This window comes from Pinus tabuliformis, chromosome 7, assembly GCF_031772625.1.
Source record: "Pinus tabuliformis cultivar Carrire ecotype Pingquan chromosome 7, CPIR1, whole genome shotgun sequence".
Taxonomy (NCBI): Eukaryota; Viridiplantae; Streptophyta; class Pinopsida; order Pinales; family Pinaceae; genus Pinus; species Pinus tabuliformis.
Window position 1 is genome coordinate 44,662,349 of NC_142293.1, and position 15,071 is coordinate 44,677,419.

At 35.6% G+C, this 15,071-nt stretch overlaps 1 pseudogene; it reads left to right on the plus strand.

The window, feature by feature from the left end:
• Positions 1-13,040: 13,040 nt before the first annotated feature.
• LOC149245148 (protein RADIALIS-like 6 pseudogene) lies at positions 13,041-13,300 on the plus strand (annotated as a pseudogene).
• The last annotated feature ends 1,771 nt before the right edge of the window (positions 13,301-15,071 follow it).

The window sequence follows — 15,071 nt, forward strand, 5'->3', positions numbered from 1 at the left end:
TTGGATTATAATGAATATCACGCTAACGAAGTAGTTCAATAAGCTGATATTATGAATACCAGAACACATTCTATTTGGAGACCTCTTAACTGAAATAATCAAATAACAACATTTAGGAAGAAGTTCACAAAATGATATTGATTATTTAATCAGTGATTCAAATAATTAAACAATAATATGAAGAAGAAATTCACAACATATTACTATTTGCTAAACCATTATTAAAAGAAAGATTTCTAAGTAAATAGTTACTCAGACATTAAAATTCAACCCATAAGAGAAGAGATAAATAACAACATATGATTGAGACAAATTATTCATACCAACAAAAGTGCACAAATATGAATAAAATGACACATTCCTCCCATCATAAAATGAAACTAGTATTTAAAGTAGTAGTATTAGAAATGCCAATTTATTGAACCTATTTCTCTTCCGCTTGTCTCCAACAGTCCTTTACAATGCTTGAATTTATGTTGCTACAACAAGAACTGCAGAAGTGGAAACTCTATCCATCACACATAATTCAGAATGCAAAAGAAAAATCTTCAACAATCCCTAGATCTGAGATTTTCACTCCTCCCACCTAAAACTCTAAATTCCTATTACAAAATTGCTTTTAGAATTCCAGAATTGCATAGGAAAGAAGCCCCTATTACCTTCTACAATCTGTTATTTATAATATTTACAAAGAAATTCAAAATAGGAAAGTTTGTTGAAGAAGAAATATGTTCAATCAATTTTATTGGCTCAAAATTACATTCTTGTATTGTTGGAGTCTTCTCTTTGATTGAGATTCTTTTTTCTTCATCTCTTCCACTGTTTTCCTGCAAAATCAAATCAAAACAAAATTAAAATGCAAAAATAAAATCAAAATGCCAAATCTGGAATTAAAAAAAATCTAATCAAATTCAATTAAATAAATAATTGATAAGGAAATCTGAGCTTTCTGTTTATGTTTGTGATGATTTAATTGGCCAAGGATATCGTTGACGAATGGATTTGCATTTAGAAGAGGCTTTGACAAATAAAAATGTCGAAAATAAACTCAAAAAAATTAGTTTTATTTAAAAATTTGGAGCTTGATATTCTGTTGGATTTTAGACTCAATAAATGTTCGAATCTGTTAATGAATCCTCCTCATAAATATTCTTCATGATTTTATCTTTCCAATGAGCTATCCTAGGTCTCATTTGGCCAAAGTAAAATTCCATTTATAAGCTTCTAAAGTTGGTATATTAAAATTGCGAGAATTCTGGAAATTCTATTGCTTAGGCTAAAAAACTGAATTTTTAATTAAAAAATGTATTTTTAAATAAAATCTATTATTTCAAATTAGATGTTAGTTAACTAAATATATACCATTGATTTTAAATTTAATCTAAATTAATCAAACATTATATATTAATTAATTTAACCATATCATATAAAATTGAATAAAATTTAATTACTAATATTTAATGTTTCAAAGTTATATATTAAAAGGTATATTATAACTTCAAGCCCATCCATTATATAACTCACCGTACCTATTAATCATATAACTCACCATTCGTTCATTTTTATTACTTGAATATTATATGAAAAAGGAGGAAAGGTCTTAATACATTATCAGAGAAAAAGGCTTATCGCATTTAGGAAGTAAGAATGATCGAGACTTTTTAAATGTGCACCTTAATGTTTTTGCGATATGGTTTTTTTGGCCATAAGTTTTTGTGATTTTTGCGAGAAGTGTTTTTTACGATATGATTTTTGGGATAAGACTTTTTTAATATGTTTTTTATGATTGTGGTCTAAGGGGATATTAAATTAATAAAGATGAGCAAGGCTATGTCAATTATCAATCCTATAAATTGAACTATACTCAATTTGAAATTTTTAAGATTTTGAGTTTGGTAATTTGTTTCAAAATAATAAATTGGAGTAAATTACCAAGATCTGAAATGCATTTTCATCGGTTGTATGATTTAGTTGAACCATTTTGTAAGACTTTTAGTTAGAAAATGAAAAATTAATAAAATTTAATTAAAAGTCAATATTTACAATGAATCACTATTGAACTTAATTAGTTACAAAAATTGAAATTTTATACATTTTATTTACAATTTTAATCCACATGAGAAAATGATCAAACTTCAAAGTAGTGTCATTTACAAACCAGTGGACCAAATGGGGCAAAACAAGTATCGATGGAAAGCTTATAAAAAATCAGATTCAAAGAAACAATTAAAACATAAATCCGACGAAAATGATAAAACGATAAAATTGTAAAACAATTAACTTAAATGAAAATCATAAAAGATGCTTAGCCAAAAATTAATGGAAAGGGTCCCCATTATTTGAAATAATGAGGAGTGTTTGGTTTTCCCTACAAAAGGTGGTGGAGGTATGTGCAACATGGTGTTGTGCTCCCCATTAATGGCGGTGTTAATCCAATGCTCCCGTGTGTTTCGTGGCATGTGCTTAAATCTAGCGATGTGTCTGTTTACTAACACCTGCGGGTTTTGGTGTAACGGAAATCATGACTCCAACAAGTGGTATCAGAGCCAAAGGTCTCGAGTTCAAAACGCACGTGGCTCACATTGAGGGGGGAGATTGTTGTGCTCCTTGTTAATGGTGGTGTTGATCCAACGCTCCCGTGTGTTTCGTGGCATGTGCTTAAATCTAGCGATGTGTCTGTTTACTAACACCTGCGGGTTTTGGTGTAACGGTAATGGTGACTCCAACACATGGGAGTAGAGTTGAGGATTCATCCTCGACGTCCTTCACCTAGTCTCATTTCATTTGAGGTCGCTGCTCTTGGTTTCTCTTTTGCATGTTGCGTAGATTGGGTATATTGTTGAGCTTGCATCCATACCTTAAATTCCATTGTTTCTGGATAGTCTGATGCAAGTGTTGAGGTATTTCATCTCCTTCTACAACATTTTCTTTGTTTGTTGATAACCTAGTTCTAATATAGTGTGTGTTTGAATTTCGGAAGATTATTGCTCCGATTGTCAAAGTTTGGTATCTCGAAAGGGATTTGTTTGGTTGTATCTAGTTTATGTTCTTGGAATACTCTAAGTTTTTTTACTGGGGATAATTACAGTTATTTATAGCGCAATTCATTTTAGTTATTCTGGTTCCCACCTTGCTGAGGACATTGTGTGTTGTGGATTCCAAAATCACCTAGTTCTTAATCTGGGTATTGGTAACCTTCATGGTATGTCATGGCTCTAGGGAATTTAGGGTTTTGTGTCTATGTTGTAATGAATTGGGTAATTTACTTGAATTTAGTCCTCTGGTGTGGCAATTGGGGGATGATTTGTTAGTCTTTCAATCAGGGGTTCAAGGATCTGTTGGAATGGTAATTCCAACTGCAGGCGGACAAGGACAGCGATGGCAGCCGACTCAGTCAGCACGCTGCATCCAAAAACCACCGAACGAAACCATAAAACCGTCCAGATCATATCGGCATATCGGCAAGTCGGCATATCGGCGGGTTGGAGCATCGGAGGCAGGCAGCAGCAGCGATATGAAATATCGCCGACATCGCATCGGCAAAGTCGAAGTGAAGGAATTATAAAGGAGCATTTGTGTTTCCGACGAGCGATCGCCGATATCGCTATCGGCACATCGCTATCGGCAATGTCATAGGGTCGGGGTCTTTGACATGAGTAAAGTTGTGATGCGATGAAGGGCGGACCCGATGGCTTCCCAAAACCAAATTGTATAAGGTTTGTCTTTTCCGTTGACCGCCGTGGAGGAAACGCTGAGGCTTTTAATGTTGTTCGTATTGTTTGGTGGAGGCGCTTTTAAATGGTTATGGGCACATTAATGATTTTTATATATATATGTACGATGGTATGGGCACACATATCATATGTGTCATATTTCTTAAAGATGCGTTGACCATTATGAAATAACAAAAAACATAAATATATCGAATGAAAAAGGGTGTGTGCAGTAGTAATTTTTTTTGGTAGTGCCAGCGAGCAAGTTTTACGGGTATGGTGGCTGCGCACAATGCGAGTGCGTTTTTTTTATATATTTGTGATGCCCATTAAAAACCTGTGGTGAAGCGAAAAGCAAAGAGAGAGTGCACAGCAGTGCATGAAGAAAATAACAGAATGTTATTATTGCATATGGGAGAGGTGTATTGTGCCTGTGCACAATTTTTTGTAATGGTGTTATGTGGCGGTTGCGCACAGTAGTGCGATTTTCGTAAATGCACAGCAGTGCTGTAATGTTTGTCAGGCAATGAAAAACACAGGAATGTTTTTGAAGCTGTTTATGTAATCACCACAGCAGTGGAAAATCTGTGAGAGCAGCAGAGTTTTTTTTATTCCCTCTTTGCACAGAGGAAGAAATATGCAACAGAGTTTTGTCTTGTAAATCCCTCTCTGCGTAGAGGATGAAAGTTGTAACAATTTTTTTTTAAATCAATAGAAAATGTTGTGACTGTGTAATGAACTGTGTTCTGAGTTATTTTTTAAAAAAGAGGTTCTCTGCAAAAGATCCTGAGACAGAGGAAACAGAGCATTGTCTCTGTGTTGGTTATTTAGTTGGTTTTGGTATTTCCCATTTAAAAATACCCAACAGTGGTATCAGAGCTAGTCCAGGCTCTTTGAAGACTCAAAGAAGCTGAAGGAAGGTGTGGTTGCAGCAGTCAAACTTCTCCAGCAGTGTGAAGCCACAGCCAAAAGGATTAAGGTATTTCTCAAAGCTTTCCTTTCTGTTACTGTTAAAGAAACAGTCAGTGATTAAAAAAAAACACAGTCAAGTAATTTGGAGTATAGATAAGAATGGCAAGGTCAAAGAAGAAAGCCTCCAAGCCTGCTAAAAATGTGTCTCCCTCCTCTACTAAACTAGAAGGCAATCCATTAGAATACATTTTATTTGAAACCCCAAAGTTTCATGGAAACTTTGATGTATGGGAAATAATGATGAGGGCTTTCCTAATGTCTGAGGGGATTGAAGTCTGGGAGTCTGTGATTGATGATAGCAAGATGGATAAAGAATCCATGGAGTATGATGCACAAGCAGTAAAACTAATCTTGGAAGGGCTGCCTGATTCTGTGAAGAGGAATCTAGGAAAATATACATCAACAAAGGATATATGGGACAGACTGCATGACCTTCATGCAAAGGGAGCACTGACCATGACAATGAGTCAAGAAGAACCCATCATACAAGCTGAGAATGAAAAGCTTGACTTCATCAAGCTTCAAGTAAAGGAAAGGGATGAAGAGCTGGCCAAGATCAAGAAGGAGCTGGATCAATGCAAGAGGAAGCATCATGAAGAAGTCATATCTATGACAAATCAGCTGAATAGTGCAAAGAAGCAGGCAGATGCCTTGACAAGTCAACTTGAACAAAGGCACAAGAGAGTGAATAAGCTTGTAGAAGAGATTGGACAGTACAAGGTAGAGGTCTCCTCCCTTAAGTCCGAACTACAAGAAGCCAGGAAGCAGGCACAAGGAGCTGAAAAGAAAATGGAGAGCAGTCAAGCAGAAATCTCCAAAATGAAGTCAGATATTATCTCCTTCAAAATAGTAGCAGCTGAAGCTACTCATAGCAAGGAAGAAACTGAGGGACAACTAGCAAAGAAGAATAATGAATGTGAAAAGTTGGAAGAAGAGATTGTCCTCCTCAGGAAGAAGGTTGAAGGGATGAACAAAATGATGAAGAGCTCTCAAGCTCTGGATGACATGCTCAGCTATCACAGATCTCCATTTGATAAATCAGGACTTGGGTATGTAGGTGAACCCTCAAACAAGGATGAAGATGCTTTAAGCAAAGGAGATGTGAAGAAGCCAGAAAGATATGGTGATGCTCCTAGTTCCAGCAAAGGCAAGGAGAAAAATGAAGGCAGCAATAGAAGAAATCCTGCTCCAAGTAGAAAATCAGCTCCAAGAAGAAATGTAGCTGATGTCAAGAGGGCAAGAGGCAATGGTGATCATCAAAGGATCTCAAGGCAGCAAGGCTTCAGAAGTACATCAAGGAAACCTCCATCTCCCAGGTACCAAAGTTCATTTTATGGTTATTGTTATGCTTGCTCAAACTTTGGTCATATGGCAAAAGATTGTAGAGCATTTCATGGAGATAGATGTTGTGGTCCTCGACAATCTCCAAGAAATAATTTCACAAGAAGAAATCATGAATTCTTATTCATGAAAAATGTAGAATGTTTCAAGTGTCATAACATTGGGCATATGGCACGTGAATGTAACTTAACATGGGCTCCTATGCAAGCTAGACCCACACAAAAGAAGAAAGTTACACAAGTATGGAGAAGAAAAGAAATACAGTGTGAAAGCCCCTTAAGCAACGCAGCTGATCTAAGTTTGTTTTGAGAAAACTTGCCAAAAGAAGACAAGCATACATTAAAGGGGAGCTTGTAATTTTTGTTTGCTGGACTGTATTAACAGTCATTTGTTGATGGAGGATGTATTGCAGCACAGCAGTTGCAAATGAAATCTTTGTTAATCCCTCTGAAAGGTAATATGCAGCAGTGATGAAATCAGCAATGTTTTTGCTTTGTGTTCATGCAATATGCACAGAAATGCATAAGGAAGAAAAGATGGCAGCGCTGAAATGTAAAGAGCAGCAGCGAGATAAGAGAAAAATGCAAAGCATGGAGACCCTCACAGCAGTGGGAAGATAGAACATGAACAGCAGTTTGAATTTTTTTTTGTGATGCACATGCATTGAAATGCATAGCAATGCAAGGTAGTTTCCTTCTATGTAATGTGATAGAACATACTCACAGCAGAATGAGTGTAATGCACAGCAGATGAAATGTTTTGTATTGGGAATGAAAATGCAAAGCAGTGAGAAGAAAATGAGAAGGAAAAACGCAGCAGAGCGTAAATGCCCAGTGGCTGAGAATGCAATGAAATTTCTCACACAACAGTAAAAAAATGTAATGTTTTTCTTCATATGCAATGCAGCATGCAAAGAAATGCATAAAGAAAAACAGGGACATCAGATTTTTAATGCACACTGGATATATAAGAATGTGTGTGGCAGCAGAAAGCCAAAGGAATTGCACATTAGTGCGTTGTGAAAATAAAATGAATGAAGCTGAAGATTGTGTGAAGCAAGGGTGCATAAGAAAAGGCAGCAGCCCGTGTTAATTTTTTTTGTGGAGAATGAAGTGCCAAGTGTATGTGCACACAGCAGTGCAAATTCCAGCAGCAACACAACACCAAGTGTATGGACAGCAGCAGCTTGAAGAAAAGTTTTCCCATCATGAAGAAGGAGAAGCACACAGCAATGCAAACAAGAAAGATGCAGCAGCATTAAAGTTTTGTTGAAGAAATGAAAGGTAATGGACAGCAGCAGATGTAAAAGAATTTTTTTTTATTTACAGCAGTAAATGTATGTGTAATGAATGTGTTGTTCATTGAATTGAAATCGAACATATGCAACAGCAGTGACTGTAAGAAATATTTACACACAGCAGTGTAAATTTGTAAATTGGGACAGTGTAATTGTTCCAAGAAAGACAGAGCATTTTTGTCTTTGAAAAATGCACAAGCAGTGCAAGTGTAGACACAGCAGTGTGGGATAGACACAGTAAAGAAGATGGCACAACAGTGCAGCAGAGAATATGCATCAGCATAAAAGAACATTGTAATGAGTTTGCACACACAGCAGTGCAATGATTGTTTGTTTTGGAACTGCATTTGAAGCAGTCATTTGGTGAATCCCTCAGTAATGAGGAAGGTGCTTTTTTAGCACAGTCATTTGGTGAAACCCTCTATTAAAGAGGAGGGTGCTTTTCAACACAGTGATTTGGTGAATCCCTCAGTCAAGAGGATGATGCTTTTCAGCATAGTCACAGGTGAATCCCTCTGTCATGAGGAAGGTGCTCTTAAGCACAGTTTCAGGTTAATCCCTCTATTAAGAGGAAGACAACATTGTTTGTTTATGAACTGCATCAGAAGCAGTTAGTGAATCCCTCCATGTGAGGAAGTGCTTGGGTAAGATTGAATGCCCAGCAGTTGAAATTAAAGGGGAGTGTTGGAATGGTAATTCCAACTGCAGGCGGACAAGGACAGCGATGGCAGCCGACTCAGTCAGCACGCTGCATCCAAAAACCACCGAACGAAACCATAAAACCGTCCAGATCATATCGGCATATCGGCAAGTCGGCATATCGGCGGGTTGGAGCATCGGAGGCAGGCAGCAGCAGCGATATGAAATATCGCCGACATCGCATCGGCAAAGTCGAAGTGAAGGAATTATAAAGGAGCATTTGTGTTTCCGACGAGCGATCGCCGATATCGCTATCGGCACATCGCTATCGGCAATGTCATAGGGTCGGGGTCTTTGACATGAGTAAAGTTGTGATGCGATGAAGGGCGGACCCGATGGCTTCCCAAAACCAAATTGTATAAGGTTTGTCTTTTCCGTTGACCGCCGTGGAGGAAACGCTGAGGCTTTTAATGTTGTTCGTATTGTTTGGTGGAGGCGCTTTTAAATGGTTATGGGCACGTTAATGATTTTTATATATATATGTACGATGGTATGGGCACACATATCATATGTGTCATATTTCTTAAAGATGCGTTGACCATTATGAAATAACAAAAAAAACATAAATATATCGAATGAAAAAGGGTGTGTGCCGTAGTAATTTTTTTTGGTAGTGCCAGCGAGCAAGTTTTACGGGTATGGTGGCTGCGCACAATGTGAGTGCGTTTTTTTTATATATTTGTGATGCCCATTAAAAACCTGTTGTGAAGCGAAAAGCAAAGAGAGAGTGCACAGCAGTGCATGAAGAAAATAACAGATTGTTATTATTGCATATGGGAGAGGTGTATTGTGCCTGTGCACAATTTTTTTTGTAATGGTGTTATGTGGCGGTTGCGCACAGTAGTGCGATTTTCGTAAATGCACAGCAGTGCTGTAATGTTTGTCAGGCAATGAAAAACACAGGAATGTTTTTGAAGCTGTTTATGTAATCACCACAGCAGTGGAAAATCTGTGAGAGCAGCAGAGTTTTTTTTATTCCCTCTTTGCACAGAGGAAGAAATATGCAACAGAGTTTTGTCTTGTAAATCCCTCTCTGCGTAGAGGATGAAAGTTGTAACAGTTTTTTTTTAAATCAATAGAAAATGTTGTGACTGTGTAATGAACTGTGTTCTGAGTTATTTTTTAAAAAAGAGGTTCTCTGCAAAAGATCCCGAGACAGAGGAAACAGAGCATTGTCTCTGTGTTGGTTATTTAGTTGGTTTTGGTATTTCCCATTTAAAAATACCCAACAGGATCGATGCTCTGTCTGTTTTCTTGTTTCTCTAATCAAGGTTCTCATAGTTGTCTTCACTACTCACTTGCCATAGTTATAATGCCTCCTCGTCATAGAATGATGATAAGGAGGGGAGGAAATGGTCATGTTGGGTTCAGAATAATTCAACCCTTTCCTATGAATCAACTAGAACATTCTTTCATGGTGTTACGAAATCAAAGCTTTTCCCTAGATAATGTGGATTCTAGACTCGCTCCAGTGCAAATATTTCTGGTGTTAGATTCAGCTTCTAGTGATCTTAGAGATCCCCCTAGAGATCCTATTGATTCGCTGGTTGATAGTGCTCAGAACCACACTATCATTTCATCTAATCAAGACTACAAATTGCTCTCAAGTTTTTTGTCACCATTTTGAAAATCTTGATACAACATTGTAGATGTCTTTCTTGTTTCTCACAACATAGAATTTGTTTGGTATGAGGTGGTTTTTGTGCCCTTCCTAAATATTAAGATTTTTGGTGTGAGTAGGATTTGCATCTTATATACGCTACTAATTGGTGTTATGTAGGTGATCCTTATAGTTCAAATGTGTATCAAGTTTGTATGTTAAAACACCACTGTGCTTCATTCCTAGGTTTTCTATGGGCTCGGCGTCCTAGAATGGCTTTGATTTCTTCATGTTCATCAGTAATTGGATCCTAATGTGTGCACATGTTGTCTATGGGATGGTTATGTTGCTCGTTGTTGGTGTGAATTTGGTCTTTCGCATAGTGCCTTATCTTTTATGTGTGTTACAACTATGTCTTTGCAGTCTTGCCATACATGGTACTTTGACTGAATATTCGTTGGTAATACTTCCATTTTCCGAATGGTTCATGACAATATTAATGTTATACCGTGCTGGAGATGTCTCTGTCTCTCAACTGTAAAGGATATGCTTGTTGATAACACTTCTATCTACCCAATGATTGGTGGAAAAATGAGTGTTATGGTGTATTGAATTTGCCTCTAGCTCTTTATTGCAAGGGATATGGTCTGAACATTTATGTTCTTTATGATATTGTCTTGGCTGGTAGAAATTGTTCCAGCTTTATATCACTATGTAATCCTCTTTTATTAATGAATATCAAATTAATGAAGTTAAAAAATAAAAATAAAAATTATGATATCAAATTTAAATAATATTTTCAATTAGAATCAATTATAAGATTAACAAATTAATGAAAAAGATATTCCCTTATGTTCAACAACATCAAGCCTTCTTATCCACTAATTCATTGCAAAAACTATTCCTACAAAAATATTCCTAGTTATATCAGTCGGCGATATTTTCTCAACTCAGGAATATTCAGCAATATTTTCCCAACATGGAAATCATTCTCAAGTTATCTTTTATTACCACATTTAGTTCTAAGTTCTAAATTATCAAGTATAGTTCTGCAAAGTTTCGTCCTCATCTACATTCACTACAGCGACAAAGTAGCTATTTAATCCTATCTGTCTGCTAATATTCAATATCAATCTGGAATGTTTCTATATGCAACAAGGAATTTCAAGCTAACTTATCTTCACATATAAAATATCTGCAAATTGATAGTTTAATTCTGCGAACTTTAAAAATACCTGCAAATGGATAGTTTAATTCTACGAAGTTTTAGGTTGACCACAATTTATTGTTAATTGTTGTTTTATAAATATAGGTTTTAGTTCAACTATATTTAACTTTAATTCAATTGAGAAAAATATTATTTTCTCACTATCTTGATGTAATTTTCCTGTATAACAATGTTAAATTCATAATAAATATTTCGTTATAATAATGTAATGGTTTGTAGCCTCCTTAACATCTTTATACACATATAAAATTTAAAGATATATCATTAAAAAACTTGTTATATAAAGCAGATTACCTAAATCCTTGTCAGCCCTGCTAAGTTGTGAATACAAACTTACTATCAATTGCCTTATACAATGAAGAATCCATGAGGTTTGATGAAGACATCCATTTGTTGGTTGAGCTGTGCTGTAGCTTTAAACCTGCGGGAGTTTACCATTACTAGCTCCAAAATGGGTTTTACCAGAGAATCCCAAGGCCAGATGTTCTAAGAGTTTCGACCAAGCCCCACCAAAAACAGTGTCTGTTGGTTGAGCTGTGCTGTAGCTCCAAAATGGGTTTCACCAGAGAATCCCAAAGCCAGATGTTCTAAGAGTTTCGACCAAGCACCACTAAAAACGAAGTGATTTATGAGAACAACAAAAACAGTATCTATAAATTTGCAGCAGATTAAGGTAACTGTAAAGTAAGATAGTGTAACTGTCCAAGGCATAAAATGATTCTCATAGTATTCTTTTGTCTGGCCTTGATTGATAAGAATAAAATAAAATATACGATATTGTTTCAGCTTGTTCTAACCTTGCTTTTGCACTTTTCTCAAAAGTGCAAAAATTCAACGTTTGCTAACAAATACTTAGAATATCGGTACTAGTATGAAGCGAGGTCGGTCGACCTATATTTCTAAAGCTAATCTTAGCAAGCCCAACTCGAGGATCAAATTGTTTGTAATCGAGCAGCGAAGTCCTCTGGATGGGTTGCCTTAGAGTTTTCTTTTTAGAAACAGAAAAATAAGTTTTATTCCAAAATTCCAATGACAACACTCTTACTTTTTTCTTAAATGGTTTATTAGATTTATAATATAAAACTATTCTTTATTAATAGATACTAGATTCTGAACATGGTCCAGGATCGACTCGATTCCCAAAGAATACAATCCCGAATGAAGTGACCACATAAACAAAGGAAACCAACCATCAAAGTTGTGTTAGTAGAAGAGAGACATTGGATTTCCACCTTTAAGCCTGCTTACAAATTGGTTCATCACCGTTTTAATTTATTAAAAATAATGGACGTAGACAAACTCGAATGCAGAGCCTTTGACTTGAGTTTGAGTGTATATGATGTTTTTTTATATTCTTATGGTTGGATTTAAACCAGTACATTATCCAAGTGTGGACATATATAATTTTGCTTATTAATAAGTCAATAACACAATAAATATTGGTTTTTTTTGTTATTGTGTTGTTAATTTGCAGCTCAGAAAGAATCACGTTAGTGGATTCTAATGGTTGAAAGCGACACTCTTCTGATTCTGATTCCTACTGTCTCGATGCAGACTTCATCGTGTGGTTTGTATACACTAAGACGAGTTACTCATTATTCATTCGAGTAAAGTATCAGATATTCGACAACTGGCTCACCGTTTATAAGAACACAAGAGGTCGTGGTGTCCAATGCAAACTGCATTCCTCGCCCCTTGATAGAAAACATCAATTGGAATGCCCCTCTGAGCCCCTCGTGTGTCCCGTCCTCTCACAACCCTGGATTTCATACAGGTTTTTTAGCTTAGAATCCCGCTGATTTTACTGCCTAGCAGATCATTTGGAGGAAGTGGGTACTATGTTTTAGTCTTCATTTCTAAATTTTGCCATTGATTTTAGTATGCTTTTATGAATTTAACTTTGATCCTTAGTTAGAGTTTTATATTGAAGTTGCTCATTGGGTTCTACGTTTTGGTACAATTCTATAGAAACTCCCAACCTATCTATGTGCTCATGTAGCATTTCAAACATTTGGGGCTTTTCATTGTTTCTATAATTCTATTAGATTATAGAGTATAATTTGGCGTGTTTATTAAGTTTGGCGTTTGTTTGTTACATGAAGATACTATGAATGAAAGGTTGGTAAACATACCTTAAACTTTGCGTTTGAACTTTGTCCTTGAAGGTGTTGCTTCCAGAGATAAAGAAATATGGGTAGTCAATCGGCTTCTTCCAGCGATACTGTAACAAAGTGGACTTCGCAGCAAAACAAAGTGTTTGAGAACGCCTTGGCTATCTACGACAAGGACACTCCTGACCGTTGGCACAAAGTGGCTGCTATGGTTGGTGGGAAAACCCCACAGGAAGTGAAGAAGCATTATGAGATTCTGTTAGAGGACTTGAATCGTATCGAAGCAGACCAGATTCCTTTACCCAACTACAAATCTTCGGGGCAGTAATTCTGTCGAAGAGGAGCGCAGGCAAGCTTAAAATATCTTAGTTCTTTACAAGCTTGTAACTTTTCGATTATTAGATAGTGAGTTCTCTGGAGTTCGATAATTTTTAGAGCTACAGAGAGTAGATTGTTTATTCATTTGGTTGATGTATTCTATTTTTCCTTGTGAAGCTTTACAATATATGTTTTTAGTTTCAACAAATTTTTGGCTAAATAGATTATGGCAAAAGCCAGTTGCTAAATAAATTATCCCAAAAACTACTTGTTAAAATATCTAAATAAATTTTACTATTGTCTTAAACTCTTATTCTAAAATAAAATGTTTTTCTGTTTTCACTTTTACCTATAAATTTTTTTCCAAGCCTTTTACTAACTTTTATTTCATAAAATCCATTCAACTCCTTTGACATATTATTTACCCACCCTTAAATATCACTTTTAGAATATCTTGAGATCATGAATCTTGCATCATTCAACTTAGTCCGACTTTCTTTTTCATTTCGGAAGATGGAGTGACTGATTCATTTGGTTTGTGCAGGCGTTTGATGCGCTTGAAGCTGCAATAAAGTTTCTGAAATGATAACTTGCAGCAGTAGATGGAAGCAGCTATGGGATCTCTCTTATAGGAAAAAAAAATCACAAAAATATTGGAAGCTTTGAACATCAGGCAGTATAATGTATTAGCTAAAAGCCTGGAATATGTGAATACCAGTGTTTCCACGTGGAATATGTGAATATCGGTGTTTCCGCCTTGTATAAGCATGATAGTTCTTTTCGGTTCTCTATAAAGTATTGCATATGTGTAATTTTTATTCCATGAAATCAAACGGATTCCGAGTTGGGACCCCCCATTATCTGTCAGACTTATATTCTATGAGTTAAATGTATTTCTTGCCGTGAGAGCGTTAACGTTAAATAGCAATTTATGATTCTCAGTCACTTATAAGTCATAGTTAAGTAAAATTGGAGGATATAAGCAGTATGAAAGCAAGTCTCATTATTAATTTCGGCTTTTAGAGTTTTGGTTTTTGGAATCAATTTATAATAGTCTCGCCCCTATTCAAATTTCTGGAAGCTTTGCAGTAGTCCCACCTGTGTACAGGCATCACCCACACACCCATACGAAGATACAAGGAATATAAAAGCAAGTCTCATCACCAACTCCGTATTTAGAATTAATTTACTTAATCCCACTCTTATACTCAAACAACTGTATTTATTGAGTTACCACCATCCCATTAAATATCAATTCCCGATTTGCAATAGTCCCAAATATTAATCTTAAAATATTAATTCATGATCAACTTGCTTTTATTTCTTTAATTTAACTGTTTTACTTTCTGGTTGGAATTTAACTATGAGATTGTAAAATTTTATTAATTGCATAAATTGATTAAATTTATGAAAAATAGTACAGCAATTTGATTATATATATAATTCAAATTTACAATTTTAATAAATTTCTAATAAAATTTCGTGAAATGTCAAAAATGCCAAACTACACTATGAAATTAACTTTTTTATTTATTATATTTTTTTAATATATAAATTTGGTGAAATGTCAAAAATACCAAACTACACTTTGAAATTATAAATTCTTTTTTAATTACATTATTTTTAATATATAAATCGATTTAACTTTATAAGGGGTTAATTTACAGTACTAGGAGTGCCCAAAAAGTGTTACAAATTTCTATAAAACTAATTTCCTGGTGGTAGCAGAGTCTTACCTGTTAGGTCATAATCACGAAATTAAATGTCCTGTTGGTAGCAGAGTCTTAACTGT